The sequence below is a fragment of the Patiria miniata genome, unplaced genomic scaffold, assembly GCF_015706575.1.
Source record: "Patiria miniata isolate m_02_andy unplaced genomic scaffold, ASM1570657v1 HiC_scaffold_13, whole genome shotgun sequence".
Classification (NCBI taxonomy): domain Eukaryota; kingdom Metazoa; phylum Echinodermata; class Asteroidea; order Valvatida; family Asterinidae; genus Patiria; species Patiria miniata.
The window spans coordinates 3,675,856-3,692,216 of record NW_024037051.1 but is presented as its reverse complement, the minus strand read 5'-3'; the positions used below and the strand labels follow the sequence as shown (position 1 = coordinate 3,692,216).

Here is a 16,361-nt window from a genome sequence, read left to right as displayed (position 1 = left end):
GTTTGACTTGAATCCCGCTGCTGCACGATTTTAACGTGTTTTTAGATTGGGTTATGGTCGAAAATAAGCTTTATGTGGCCTCTCTGGACTCCCATATATTTGCACTAAGTTTAGTCGGGCACCATTTGCAGTCATCAGCCGACATTTTGAAGTAAAACAATTCAGGTAAAACAAAAAAAAAAAGCCGCGTCGCCGCACCACTTTTTGGGCAAGCTCCATACCGGAAACCCGGCGGAGACTTTTTTTTTGGCCTAAAATTTCGGATAATTTGTTTTCCCAAAATGGTATAGCCTGAGAGTTATGCATGAGCGGGGAATATGAAAACCCGAGCCCTTAAACCTCTACAATGGGCCTTGAAAATGAGCACATTATAAATTTCAACCGGAAATACGTCAAGCACCAAGCATTGGAATTTTCAAGTCAGAATTTCTGTCTCTTAACATAGATGCCATCACTCGGACCTATGAGGCCCACTTTGTTGGGGAATGGATAGGTCGATACACAATTTGGATGAGGACTGTGTTAAGGCCAAACAAAAAAAATAAGTCGGTTTCTGGTCAGCGCGCGCGTCGATTTTAATCATGCGCGTCAATCTTTTTTTTTTCCAAAATGTTCCGCGGTAGCTCCAACAGCGCCCTCTATTGTTGCACCTCCTCAATTTTTTCTACCAAAGAGCACCAAGGAATGGGAAATTGCACCAAGTCAAATGATCGAGAGCACCAAGGCAAATTATGGAGGACACCAATGTACATGAGGACACCAAAAAAGCAAAATAGTACCCCACCTTGTCTGTACAATCCAAGCTTGAAGAAAAGAAAAGAAAAAAAAAAAAAAAAAAAAAAGCCGCGTCGCCGCGTCAATTCCGGAACTTTGGTCTGACCAGAGACCGATTTTTATTTTTTTTTTGGCCTAACCGTGACTGTTTATTCCAGAACAATATTTTAATACACATTGATTGATTGAATTGGTTACAGTGAACTGAGACAAAGAGAACTGGGTGAACTGAAATAGACTAGAATAGAAATGGAACCGAATTGGAATTGAAACAGAATGAAACATAATGAGATACTGCTGGTGGAGCAGCACTTATATACTGGTGGAAACAGGAAGTCTTGAGAATAAGAAATACTTAAGAATGGGGAAACTTAGTCATATCGTGGTTTCCTTGAGTCTCAGAAAAATGACTAGGAATAAGTAATATAGTTCCTTAAAACAATGATCTTAAAAGTAACTTGGTTTAGTCACGGTGACCAAAGACTTGTGTGTGGGCAGTGAAGGTCATTTGCTCTGTATAAAAGTATGGGGACTACACATTACATAGGTACTCTGTGGATGTATGTGTAACAAGGAAAACAATGAGTATTGAATTCAAGAGAATTAATCATTAAAAGTTCAAAAGGAACATTGATAATTAAAGTGTGATAATTAACTAAAAATTAAGACGAATTGATAATTGAGAATTGATAATCTGAAAACGCTACAACTTCATGTAAATATCTGCTCGTTTACCATGGCGTTTGCATATTACATCCCTGCTGATGAGATTATGCATGCAGTATATTCCACCAGATACAGAACCAGAATAAAACGGCCGGTTTCCAAGAACGCTCCAATTTTTGTAAACTTGGTACCAGCCCAGCCCCCCCCCCCCCCCCCCCCCTCCCATTTGATTTTACGGAGGCCAAGTGTCCGGTGAAAAAAAAAAGGTCGACATCAAGTTCAGCACGGATGTGCCCCCCCCCCCCCCCCCCTCCCCCAAAAAAGCTGGATACGCTGCTACACCAACGGAAGATGCCTTTTATTGAGCAAGTGCCCCGGTGATGCGACTGTAACCGGTCAGTCCAAAAATTCAACCCCCAAAAGTGGGTGCAGTACATTTTGTTTTCGTCCTTCACATATTTATTTAAACAGGCAATTGTTTTCAACTCAAGTTGATCAGTATGAAACTGTGCCACCCCTCTAAGTAAGTCTCGTGACCAAAATGTAATCGCCCATCGGGATTACGTCATTAGCATTCTATCCGATTCTCATTTCTAACCCAGGCTTGGGCTGAATGCACATTATGCAAATAACGTGTTTAGAAGATTTCCACTCAGACTCCAGCCCTATTGTTACATTCATGCCTCGCTGATCACCATGGTACAGCGACCTAGCGTGCACGGGCTTTATCTTAAGCTGTTGTTTCGGTGCTGGGCTAGGCCTTCATTACTGTCGTTGTGCTCCTCACGCTCACTGCATGCAACTCATTACACTGTTCAAAATTATCATTTTGGCTGTGTTTATTCTAATTGAACGTGAACATTGTGTCAAATTTATATTGTATTAACAAAGACATCGTTACCATTTACTCCGATCAGCACCAAGAGGGGCAATGTCTTCAAGAGTAGAAAGAGGTACGTTACATGTCTCTGATTAATGTACATGTGTATAAGGTTCTCCTACAAAATCCAGGGCCACTTTAAGTAAGTGTAAGGCCTTTATTTGTGTATAAAGTATAACTTGGGGATAAGCAATAATAAGTGATTAGGGATTCGTCTCACGCGTGCAGTGACATTGTGTTCGCACGTATAACATAACATTTGCATAGGAAATCGACAAGATACGTGCAGTGACATTGCGTTCGCACGGAAAATATAAAATTTGAATAATATTTCGTCCTACACGTGCAGTGACATTGCGTTCGCACGTTTATAAGTTGCATAGAAATTCGACATAGCAGACGCGTGCAGTGACGTTGCACTCGCACGTTCGTAAAAAAAATGGGGCGTTGCTATAGGCTCTGTTAATCCGAGGCAGTTTAGATATAAAGTTTGAGACTGCAAAAAAGAAGCCACTGGCCGGCCAGGAACTGTTTTCTGGCTGAGCGTATAAATTACTTCATTTCAAGGCAGTAAAATGCTTTAAAAACATTTTTTAAGAAGCTCTGGTGAAAGTAGAGAGTTTTGTCACCTGAAACAGAGAACTCCTTAAATTTGATTGGATGTTAAAAAAAAAGTTTACATGGAAGATAAATTACAGCACAATTAAGGTTGAACGAAAATGATTATTTTATTCAATAATAATGCAATGCCAATATGAATTTCACGTGCAGTGACATTGTGTTCCCACGTGTGTTAATTTGCATATAGGAATTTATAAAATACGTGCAGTGACATTGCGTTCGCACGTTGAGTATAACATTTGCATAGAAATTCGTCTGAAATGTGCAGTGACATTGTGTTCGCACTTGGGGAGAAAATACAATTTCGAAAGAATTCGTCAGACAGGTGCAGTGACATTGTGTTCGCACGTGGAACAGTGGAAGGGTAGCATTCCAGTGGAAGTTTTTTTTTCTTCAAATTGTTGTCCCTGAATAGTTAAACTCGCCAATTTACACCAGTATTTTCAATGATAAACCTGTGACAGTGCTCCTTCATTGTAACATTGACTTGCAGGTCTTATGTAACTCCCTTAAATTTCTGGAGAAGGTTAAAAGACGGTCTCCACCTCAGTCTCAGAAACTAAAAAATAAATTGAAACTATATAAAACCTAATCAACATTCTGGGCAAAACGTTGGTGCAAGTGATGCAAACAATCAATTAGTTTTTTTTTTGTATGTCAAGTTGGGAGGAGTGCAGACGTTGCAAGCGTGCATTATGCAGCATCCGCAAAGCAAAGCAGCTGCTGGATCTGTAGGAGTGTTAGGATAATGTTATAGGCATTTAAATTCGGCAAAATATTCTCATACGCGATTAGAAACCTCCGCACCGCGTTCTATCGCTTTTCCGTTCGACAATAAGGCATATTCATACGTAATGTTCGGCAAACTCGTGGTTTTTTTTGGCTAGACCGGAGATGCGGTTTGGTACGAAGACCATGAAGGGACATGGGAGTTATTTGGGGTTTTTTTTTCATAATACTATTACGTTCGTGTTATTGTCACGTACGTACGTAACTCACGCACGTACTTGAATATTATCACGACGTAGGTAATATTATCACGTAGGGCCCACGTGATAATTATTACGTACGTAGGGCCCACGTGATAATTATTGAGTACGTATACACAACGTATACTCGTTTAAGGATACACGTATTATCATTATGCAATACATGTACGTACGTAATATGTACTTATTTATCAGGTATGTACGCAATAATAATACTAATATTACGTTAGTACGTAATATTATATTATCACGTACGTATGTAATAAATTAAATGTATCACGTACGTACGTTGTGATTGTCATATGTATAGTAGTAGGCCCTAAATAAGAACAATATGTTCATCTCCTCTTGGTCTTCGTACCCACGTACCTGCGTATCCGCATATCCGCGTACCTGCGTAATCGCGCGATTTCGTGTACCATACTTCGAAGTGTTAAAATCTAGGGAACTGTTTAGCAAAGTGCAATGAACAGTGTTAGGGAAAATGAAGCAACGAAAATTAGGGAGCAAGCATAGTCCGCTGCGAGCATGCGCACACTGAGCCTGCAGGCAGTGCGATGGGAAGTTCAAGTTTTCTAAAAATTAAGTTTTTAAAGTATAAACATAACACTAACTTAATGCAAACGAAAATCTGTCTAATGAATAACACTGTCCCCCTAAACTTGAAAGTACTGGTGTATTTTATTTTATTTTCGCTATCAAGAAACTTCACTCGCAAATTTAGAGTCGATTTTGTAATTGATTGAGAGTCATTTTGTGATGTTTTATCGATCATCAACTGGAATGCTGCCCTCTATACGGACGTTGGCTGGTACTTTGCCCAACTCAAAACAATAATTAAACAAAAGTTAGTAAAACAACTACTGGAAGTGGCAATGCCTGGTGCGTTGTCCACCAACGACGATATAATTTCTTTATAATTGTATAAAATGTTTAAGAGCAAACAAGATTAATAAAATCTAGGCCATCGGCAATTGACAGTGACCATGCCTGGTGCAGTGTCACTTGTAAGGGATACCCTCTTCGGTGCATAGTAGCGCCGATTTTCAAGAGGCCCCTTCCTTCAGAAGAACTTGAACATCAAAACTTAAACCATTTAACAAAAACACGGAAGGACGTTAGGCCTACTACTTAAATAGCCATACAGATAAAACTGTTGGTTAATAACAAATCACACTAATTCCTAAATGAGTTCTCTGTTAAAGTGACATATACGCTCTTATAGGAACACTAAAAGGTCAAAAAATCTGGGATTAACAGCGTCTCTAAAAGCGCCGCATTGTCTATACTTTGCTAGTCTGTGAGCAGTGAGGGCACAGTTGACAGTTGACCATATTTTAATGATCGTAGTAAAATCCAAAGTCATAACTTTGGTTAATTATACTTTGCATAAATTTATATAAAAGACATTTTTATTCTGTGAAGAGCTTTTAAGCTCGGTTCATTATTAAGTATTTAAAGATAAACTTATCTGTGAGTAAAAAAAAATGCTTACAGAGAAAACTTTTGGGGGAAAAAACTCAAAAGTAGATTGTATTTTGTTTCATTGTAAATGTTGCATGTTTGATTTTTTGCCTTTGTGTGCATTGCTCTCTGCGTGGTGTGATTTTTTTAATGGTATCCGTCTGTTGTCTCTGACTTTAGACAAAATTACATGTTTTTAAATTAAATTAATCGTTGCGGCTACGAAAATGTCAAATCGTTAAGCAACATCGAAGCTGATGTTGAAAGGAAAAATACGTGAAATCAGTGTTTATTTTTTTTTCAACTGCAATACGTCGGGCAAAAAATGTTACGGTTTTGAAGCGGCAGGCCTCAAATTGACGAAAATACGAAATCAACTTTAAAATGTTAGGCAGTATTGGAATAACAAATACCTGAAATCGGTGTTATTTTTTACCTTTACTGCAATACCTACCCGGATATTTACTTGACTACGCGTATGACGAAAACTGAAAACAAAATTCAAATCGGTCCAAAATAAATTGTAGCGAAAATCACATCGTAAGCGATTTTTTTTCCGAAAAAAAAAAATCACTCCGCTTTCTACGTGTAGGCCTACACGCTAGGAAAATGATGAAAATAACGCGAGGAAAACATCACAGCGTTAGTGAGAGTAAAAATACCCGAAATCGGTATTATTTTTCTTGCCACAAAGTAAACAAAATGGTTAATGGAAATAACAAATCAAAAAGACGAAAATAACGGCATAAATATTAATCATCGAAGTCGGAAAGCAAAATTTGACAAACGGTTGGAAAATGACGGCAGCAAAAGAAAATGAAATTCTTGCCACAAAGTAAACAAAATGGTTAATGGAAAAAACAAATCAAAAAGACGAAAATAACGGCATAAAAATTAATCACCGAAGTTGGAAAGCGAAATTTGACAAACGGTGGGAAAATGACGGCAGCAAAAGAAAATGAAATTCTTGCCACAAAGTAAACAAAATGGTTAATGGAAATAACAAATCAAAAAGACGAAAATAACGGCATAAAAATTAATCATCGGAGTCGGAAGGCGAAATTTGACAAACGGTGGGAAAATGACGGCAGCAAAAGAAAATGAAGTTCTTGCCACAAAGTAAACAAAATGGTAAATGGAAATAACAAATCAAAAAGACGAAAATAACGGCATAAAAATTAATCATCGAAGTCGGAAAGCGAAATTTGACAAACGGTGGGAAAATGACGGCAGCAAAAGAAAATGAAATTGACGAAATTACGAAAAAAAAACATAATGAACAAAATATCTGTTTAGAAAATGACTGAATTTCAGTTATATTACAGCGGCATTTCAAAAACATCATAATTGTTGGCATTGTTGAGAAGTGCCTTCAAAAAGACCTAATTGCCCCCCCCCCCCCTCCCCCGCCCCCCAAAATAAGGACATTGTGAAAGGGAACGACTTATTGGCAACCTGCCATTATCGGCGTTGGCACATGTTCGTGTGCATTATGACAACAAAGATCATGTCTGTTTTTAAAAGTAAATAGCGGAAACATGGGTAGAATCGTTTAGTTTCTATTTGGTAACAAGTGCCCTTATTACAGGTAGGCTTAGACATAATGCTTTGGAATGTTTCACTTCAGTAACAAATGGGCTAGGCCCAGTGTTTTCGTAACCCTGTTCACTTAGGAAAGAGTTGCAGCTTTCATCAAAGAAACTGATGATCTAAAAGTTGAGACTGCATGGATGAGCTAGGCTGCTTTGTCTGGACGAAAATCAACCCTCCAAGGCTCCAACAGCCTCATCACACAGAAACTCGAGGAACCGGAAGCAGGGAGGAGGACCGACAGATGAACGGATGACCTGCTTGCTGGGCTACCCATTACTGATTCTTGAGGTTAGTTAACATGTTGGCCTCCTCTTTGCAGGATCAATCAAGTCACAGAACTCATCAAAATGGGCGATCTGACTCTGTTATAATGTTTTTCCACAAACAACGAGTTCTGGAAGCAGGCTTTGCTTTGTGGGGTTAATTCAATGTTTTCTTTCCCCTGTCTAGCCCTGGCACGAATACAGCTCAATAATTCAAATGTTTTCTTTCATATCCTTTCAGAAAAAGGAGGACCACTGACTGATGAGGGAATTGCTTTACTGAGATTGATGAGCCTACCTCAAGACATCGTCAGGGCTCCAACAGCCTCATCAAACAGAAACCCGAGGAACCGGAAGCAGGGAGGAGGACCGACAGATGAACGGATGACCTGCTTGCTGGGCTTCCCATTACTAACTATCAGGTTTGTGTACATGTATCCTACTTAAACAGAAACAATCAAGAACTAATCAAAATGAGCGATCTGGCGCTCTTCTATGTTCGTCCACAAACAACGAGTTCTGTTAGCGGGGCTTTGCTTGGTGGGGTTAATTCAATGTTTTCTTTCCCCTTTCGAGCCGTGGCACGAATACAGCTTAGTAATTCAAATGTTTTCTTTCGTATCCTTTCAGAAAAATGAGGACCACTGACTGATGAGGGAATTGCTTTACTGAGATTGATGAGCCTGCCTCAAGACATCGTCAGGGCTCCAACAGCCTTATCACTTAGAAACTCGAGGAACCGGAAGCAGGGAGGAGGACCGACAGATGAACGGATGTCCTGCTTGCTGGGCTTCCCATTACTGACTATCAGGTTTGTGTATACATGTAGCCTACTTAAACAGAAACAATCAAGAACTAATCAAACTGGGCGATCTGGCGCTCTTCTATGTTCGTCCACAAACAACAAGTTCTGTTAGCGGGGCTTTGCTTGGTGGGGTTAATTCAATGTTTTCTTTCCCCTTTCGAGCCGTGGCACGAATACGGCTCAATAATTCAAATGTTTCCTTTCGTTATTTGAATCCTTTCAGCAATGTGAGGGCCACTGACTGATGAGGGAATTGCTCTACTGAGATGAGGATGAGCCTGCCTCAAGACATCGTCAGGGCTTCGACAGCCTCATCAAACAGAAACCCGAGGAACCGGAAGCAGGGAGGAGGACCGACAGATGAACGGATGTCCTGCTTGCTGGGCTACCCATTACTGATTCTTGAGGTTAGTTTACATGTTGGCCTCCTCTTCGCAGGATCAATCAAGTCACAGATCTCATCAAAATGGGCGATCTGACTCTGTTATAATGTTCTTCCACAAACAACGAGTTCTGGTAGCGGGCTTTGCTTTATGGGGTTAATTCAATGTTTTCTTTCCCCTTTCTAGCCCTGGCACGAATACAGCTCAATAATTCAAATGTTTTCTTTCGTATCCTTTCAGAAAAATGAGGACCACTGACTGATGAGGGAATTGCTTTACTGAGATTGATGAGCCTGCCTCAAGACATCGTCAGGGCTCCAACAGCCTTATCACTTAGAAACTCGAGGAGCAGGGAGGAGGACCGACAGATGAACGGATGACCTGCTTGCTTGGCTTCCCATTACTGACTATCAGGTTTGTGTACAAACAGAAACAATCAAGAACTAATCAAAATGGGCGATCTGGCGCTCTTCTATGTTCGTCCACAAACAACGAGTTCTGTTAGCGGGGCTTTGCTTGGTGGGGTTAATTCAATGTTTTCTTTCCCCTTTCGAGCCGTGGCACGAATACAGCTCAGTAATTCAAATGTTTTCTTTCGTATCCTTTCAGAAAAATGAGGACCACTGACTGATGAGGGAATTGCTTTACTGAGATTGATGAGCCTGCCTCAAGACATCGTCAGGGCTCCAACAGCCTTATCACTTAGAAACTCGAGGAGCAGGGAGGAGGACCGACAGATGAACGGATGACCTGCTTGCTTGGCTTCCCATTACTGACTATCAGGTTTGTGTACAAACAGAAACAATCAAGAACTAATCAAAATGGGCGATCTGGCGCTCTTCTATGTTCGTCCACAAACAACGAGTTCTGTTAGCGGGGCTTTGCTTGGTGGGGTTAATTCAATGTTTTCTTTCCCCTTTCGAGCCGTGGCACGAATACAGCTCAGTAATTCAAATGTTTTCTTTCGTTATTTGAATCCTTTCAGCAATGTAAGGGCCACTGACTGATGAGGGAATTGCTCTACTGAGATGAGGATTAGCCTGCCTCAAGACATCGTCAGGGCTTCGACAGCCTCATCAAACAGAAACCCGAGGAACCGGAAGCAGGGAGGAGGACCGACAGATGAACGGATGACCTGCTTGCTGGGCTACCCATTACTGATTCTTGAGGTTAGTTTACATGTTGGCCTCCTCTTCGCAGGATCAATCAAGTCACAGAACTCATCAAAATGGGCGATCTGACTCTGTTATAATGTTCTTCCACAAACAACGAGTTCTGGTAGCGGGCTTTGCTTTGTGGGGTTAATTCAATGTTTTCTTTCCCCTTTCTAGCCCTGGCACGAATACAGCTCAATAATTCAAATGTTTTCTTTCGTATCCTTTCAGAAAAATGAGGACCACTGACTGATGAGGGAATTGCTTTACTGAGATTGATGAGCCTGCCTCAAGACATCGCCAGGGCTCCAACAGCCTTATCACTTAGAAACTCGAGGAACCGGAAGCAGGGAGGAGGACCGACAGATGAACGGATGACCTGCTTGCTGGGCTTCCCATTACTAACTATCAGGTTTGTGTATACATGTAGCCTACTTTAACAGAAACAATCAAGAACTAATCAAACTGGGCGATCTGGCGCTCTTCTATGTTCGTCCACAAACAACAAGTTCTGTTAGCGGGGCTTTGCTTGGTGGGGTTAATTCAATGTTTTCTTTCCCCTTTCGAGCCGTGGCACGAATACGGCTCAATAATTCAAATGTTTCCTTTCGTTATTTGAATCCTTTCAGCAATGTGAGGGCCACTGACTGATGAGGGAATTGCTCTACTGAGATGAGGATGAGCCTGCCTCAAGACATCGTCAGGGCTTCGACAGCCTCATCAAACAGAAACCCGAGGAACCGGAAGCAGGGAGGAGGACCGACAGATGAACGGATGTCCTGCTTGCTGGGCCTCCCATTACTGATTCTTGAGGTTAGTTTTTAGTTACATGTACCTAAAAGAATATGAAGAAACAAGTAATCAAAATGGGTGATCTGGTGCTCTTCTATATCTCCCACAAATATAGAGTGCTGGTAGTTGGGCACTGCTTTGTGGGGTTAATTCGAACATTTCTCCCCCCCCCCCCCCCCTCTTGCTCTACCTTTCAGATATTTAACAATAATTCGGATATTTTCTTTCGTCATTTGAATCTTTTTACAGACATGAGGACCACTGACTGGTGAGGGAATTGCCCTATGATGGATGAGCCTGCCTCAACCTGCCATAAGCTAGGAGGACCGACGGTTGACTGACTCTGCCTCTTGGTTGGCCATTACCGATTCTTGAGGTATTTTTACTTGAAAAGAGACCAGGGATATGTAGGCCTACACTTAAATTTGTTATTCCTTTAACGGATTCCGCCCCCCCCAAGAACTCGGCCATCGAGTGACGAAAAATTTTTAAACTTGGTTCATGCATAGAACAACTCTTCATGAACATACCCAAGAAATTTCATGAATAAAGGTCAAAGGGTTTTGGAATTACGACTAATTAATCATTCATATGTATGAATGGCAATTCTGCCTTGTGTACACGACGTATATGTGAAAATTCAGTTTTCACGGCGCGTAGCGCCGGATAAATTTTCGCTGCGCGACAACCCCTCGTCCGATTTGTATGTTTTTGGTGTCAAAAGATGCGCAAGGCTCGAGGCTTAATGGTCATTAAAGCTCAGGTTGCGAAAAGAAATGTTTAAAGGCTATTGCGGAAAAAGCCGAGGGGGCGGATTCCCCCCCGGCCCCTTTAGGGTTAATACTATGTCACCTCTTACGATGCTTGATTTCCTCTTTAAATTCCTCCGAAATATTTGACTAAACGCGTGTGACGAAACGTGGAAACAAACATCAAATCGGTCCAAATTAAATTACAACGAAAATCACATAGTACGTGGAGTTTCTTCTCGCAGCACGGCACTCTGTTTCTACAGGTAGCTACAGGAAAATTACGAAAATTACACTGAAAATCAACGCGGCATATAAGTGAAGTGACGAAACATAGTTCACCGGCTCAAAAATCACAGCGTTAGTGAGAGAAATAATACTTGATATCAGTGTTATTTTTCTTACCTACAAAGTAAAAAAAAAATCGATTGCGGAAGAACGAAATTAAAGAGACGAAAATTACGGTAAAAAGATTAACAGCGGCAGCGAAAGAAATAAATATTTGGAAATCGGTAATTTTCTAAACTTCCAGGCCCTATGCCATGCAAAAATTTGCTAAGGAAAAATGACCGAAATAATGTCAACAAAAAATTTCAAATTATAATCGGCAGCCACTTCCGGTGCGGTACACTGCTTTAAAAAGTCGCCGGAAAGCGAATTTTGGTAAACGGTGGAGAAAATGACAGCAGAAAAAAAGGTAAAAAATTAAGGAAGAACTCCATTATATCGATGTAAAGAAAATGACTGAATTTCAATTAAAGCAGCATGTTAAAGGCATTCCCCCAAGTTATAGGCCTACACCACATCTTTTAAGTATTATTCGTCAGCGAAAATAACTGCAATTTGTGACATTGTCAAGAAGTTTGCCTTCAAAAAGGCCAGAAATAGCCAGGTTATGCATGTGAAAGGGTACAACTTAAGTATAATCAACAAAGCGATAGGGAAAATGGCTGTATAAGACATGCGACGTATTTACTAACGCATGCGACATTTCTTCGTGTTTTTGTAAAGATTTAAACTTAATCTACATCATTTATGCGAGTCCGATTTGGAAGGTCTCGCCTAAGGGTTTCTATTTGCTTTTTGTTCAGTTGAAAATGGAGAATTTTGCTCTATAAATTTAATTTTATATTGAAAGTACATTTTTAAGAAAACCAATTTAAGTCATAAGAGTGTTAAAAGATTTCAAAAAGGATTAATTTGTTGTTTAAAATGAAGAAATGTAACAAACTTTATTTAAATTTAACGTCTTTAACAAGACGTCGGTTTAACTAAAGCGTGACTTTCTTTCCATTGTATATTTATTAGAAAACACAAGAACGTTTAATTTTTAGGAACATTTAAAGAATAAACTGTTCAGGAACTTCTATCCATCAAAATGCATTGCAACAGGTATAAGTGACACTCAAATTACATTTGTGTTTGTCCTTTTGTGATTTATTTCATTGCACTTTTTTTACTTGTTATTTTTTTTTACTTCGTATGCACAATTGTTTTTCTTGGTGGTTACTTCGTATGCACAATTGTGTTTCTTGGTGGTTTTGCATGTCTTTTCATTTTCTTATTAATAACTAAATAACTAACCTCACAAAAGGATAAACGCAATATATATCGAGTGTTAAACTTGCCTCGCATCAAATGTTTTGTTTTCACAGAATAGCTAAATTAGACAAAATATAGTCCTGAAATGTTTAGAAATAATCTAGGAATTTGTTTTTTTTTGGGGGGGGGGGCATTCCCAAGTTTTATCTTCCCTTTTAAAAATCTTATTCACAAAATGGCGAAATGCAAAAACCTGGCTTTACCGTGTAGTCGTTGCTTATGTAATAATCATCTACGATATAAAGGATTGTTAATTTCTCAAATTTATTTGCCTTCTGCCCAACTTTTTTCCTCATTTGTAATCTTTTGTTTTTGTTTGTATGAATTGGTTTAAATATTTGTATGTCAATAAGACTAAGGAATTAAACAAAATAAATAAAACTTGAAAGATGTGAGACACTTGATATCCTTGGAAGGTTGTCAGTATTTTGCCTATTTTGTTTTAGTTGTTGGCGGGGGAGGTCAAGCTACTACAAAAGTAACAAAACCCAGCGTTTTATTATTTATGGGTGATTGGGGCGGGGTGCGCACATAAAGGCACGTCAGGGAATATAAAATAATTAGGTGTTTTTGTAAGGGAAATCTTACTCTTAAACGGAAATAAAAAAAATCTCCTAGGCTCCTAGGTTCTACCTTTTAAGATTGTCCAATAAAAAGACCCTAATTTGCATACGCCGCCCAAATCACAATTTGCATGCCCCATGGGCTTTTAAAAAGAACTTTTGCAAATGGGAAAGACACTTTGGAAACATCCGATCAGTTTGAATATGCTTCATGAATTTCTGAATAATCGAGCACATTTTTAAACAGTATTTAATTACTATTATTTTTCGATGTGGTGGTGGGGGGGGGGGGCGGGGCTAGACGGAAGATATATCAGAAGTGGCGCAATAAAACCGACAGCGGGCGCAATAATTTTGATAAGGGTTTCACAAATTTCTACGCGAGTCGTTAATTTGCATAAAAAGTGCCCCCCACATTTTTTTTGTAAAAAAAACGAGACCGTCTAGTTTAAAAATCGGTGGAATCGTGCGAAAATAGCCGAGGATCATCTCCCTAGCTTTTGGGCTATTATCTAAGAGCAGATTTGATAAAATTAGGGTCCAAAAATGGGTCCTATTTGTACGAGAAAATGTAGGGATGCCATTGGTAACTTTGGTAGTATGCAGGCTCAGCATTAGCGGCATACCGGCAGGTTTCAACCCGGCTGATGGGCTTTTAAAAAGAACTTTTGCAAATGGGAAAGACACTTTGGAAACATCCAATCAGTTTGAATATGCTTCATGAATTTCTGAATAAACGAGCACATTTTTAAACAGTATTTAATTACTATAATATTTTTGATGTGGTGGCGGGGGTGGCTGGGGGGGGGGGGGGGGGCTAGACAGAAGATATATCAGAAGTGGCGCAATAAGACCGACAGCGGGCGCAATCAGTACGGACACACTCTCGCAAAAAGTGGTTCGGCAGCTTTCTATACAAAAACCTCGTTGGCTCGGGGTTTTGTGCGTAAACCTTATCAGTCAGCCGATCACGCTCAATTGATTTCGGCCAAACCGCAAGTCCCATCATGAGGAATAAGTTAACCACGTTAAACCGGACCATTTTTTCCAAGAGTGTCTCTCTAATGGTCCAGAAAACAAAAAGGTAAAAAAGGAAGCGTCTGTATTGGGCTAAAATTAGGCGAAGGGATGACGGGGCTTGAACACTGTTCCGAGCTATCCCCAATTACGTGTAAAACCATTTTGACGCAGGCAAAATTATTATAAACAACTTTCAAGTTGATAAAGTCATAGAAGTCCAGAAAACAAAAAAGGGGGAAAAGGAAGCATCCGCATTGGGCTAAAACGAATGGTTGACTGTAATTATGACGACAGGTTCAAAGATATCCCAAGTTAACGTGAAAAGCATTTTGACGCAGGCAACATTATTATCAACAACCATAATCTTTTATTTTGGTGGATGTCTTTGCACTTGCAACCCTTCGCCTAATTAGTGATGTTATCATTGTCACGTGACTTTTTTCATGTAGTTTCATTAAGGTAACAAGTGTACCAATAAGTAACTTTTAAGCTCATCAATAATGAGGTATGGCCTTATTGAAAAAGTTGTTGAAGCAAGGATATGTAATCCCCAATACTTTAACAAAAAAGAAATGTGCGTATGGGAATATTATTTCACGTAGGCTTTTAACGACTCATGCAAATTAGGCGCCCTTTTCAAAAGAATTTCAGGTGTCGCCTCTTCTATACACCTTTTTAAAATGTTCGGGTGCTTTAGACCAGACGGTCACGATTCCGACCCGTGCCATGTTAATATTATAGCAGGAAATCATATGATCGAACGTTTTCGACCAGTTTCTCGCCCGCCGCCGAAACTGGGAGATTTTTGACTAAAAATGCAGTGTTCAACATAATATGGGCGAGGGAAAATCAGTGTTTTATTCAGTTTTTCTTTCATTTTCTGAAAGAATATATTGTTAGGGTCATACTATAGTAAGAACTAAGGTATACTCCGTCGAATATGGCGGCGATAGATGCGAAAAGGGCCTGTTTTCGCCGTGTACTATAGGTTGCACATGAAAACCTGCCCCGGCTTTTTGGCAACCTAAAAAGCAGAGTTTCCTCAGGGCCGAAAAGTGGCCACCTGTAAGTCATTTCATAAAAGCAGGAATCATCTTTTTTTCTTTTTCACCCGGCCAACATGCATAATATAGGCCTATTGATAGGTCACAGTTGGCAACTGAAGGCCTGATCATACTCTGGGAAAACGATAAATGCGTGCAACTTTAGGGTATAATGGCAATTTTTAATCTTTTATAATGTCATCATATTCAGTCACTTATATATGCTTCATAAAATGTTATTTAAAGGGAATATACAACATTTGCAAACATCGAAAAACAAAACTACCAAATTTTTACGAAATACCTTACTAGGATGTTGGTAAATAAAAGTCTAAAGATTCCTGTAAAATTATGGCACCTGGTGTGAAGTCATTTTCAAGAAAAGTGATAAATTTCCAACGGTGGTCGGCCGACCACCGTTGGAAAAACCTAACTATTTTTTAACTACTGCTGCAAATTTACCATCTTTTTTCAGTCTAAGTTTTGTTTGCTATTGGTTACATGTTCATGAACAGGTGCAGGCCAGCTAGACTGGTTCCCTTACATTACGGTTATCCAGCATCGATAAATTGATCAATCTCATCTTTAGTGGAGTCAGGGAACCAGACTACTTGAACATTTTAATTTTGCTTGTTTTTTTCAGCATTTTCGAATACAAATCTGAAACATGGCAGTGTAACAATATTTGATATATTATACTAACCACACGAATAGTTCATTTCTGAAAATTACAGCAAAAGCCAATGACGTACATTCCCTTTAAGTAAGTGTGCTGTAAGTAGAATCCCCATAATAGATCATTTTTTCAACATGTAAAAAAAACCCAAAATTTTTCAAAATATAGGAATAATTACACGGCAGCTATACAAATTATAGGCATCACCCCTCCCAAAAGAATTTCAGGTGTTAATATACCCTCATCTTCTAGGGCTATAAAAATCAGTTTGAAGTTTGATGCTTTGGACCATGCAGTCGGTCGCTATCTTGTTAACAATTGGAT

General features: G+C 39.6%; 2 long non-coding RNA genes across 2 annotated transcripts; both read left to right on the top strand.

Annotated features, from left to right (window-relative positions):
- The first annotated feature begins 2,054 nt into the window (after positions 1-2,054).
- LOC119720135 lies at positions 2,055-7,212 on the top strand. The gene is made up of 2 exons (XR_005270069.1): positions 2,055-2,393; positions 7,037-7,212. It is a non-coding gene; the product is annotated as an uncharacterized LOC119720135 (long non-coding RNA).
- Positions 7,213-10,373: 3,161 nt separating this feature from the next.
- LOC119719212 lies at positions 10,374-10,812 on the top strand. Its single transcript, XR_005269887.1, has 2 exons — positions 10,374-10,405; positions 10,634-10,812. It is a non-coding gene; the product is annotated as an uncharacterized LOC119719212 (long non-coding RNA).
- Positions 10,813-16,361: the final 5,549 nt, after the last annotated feature.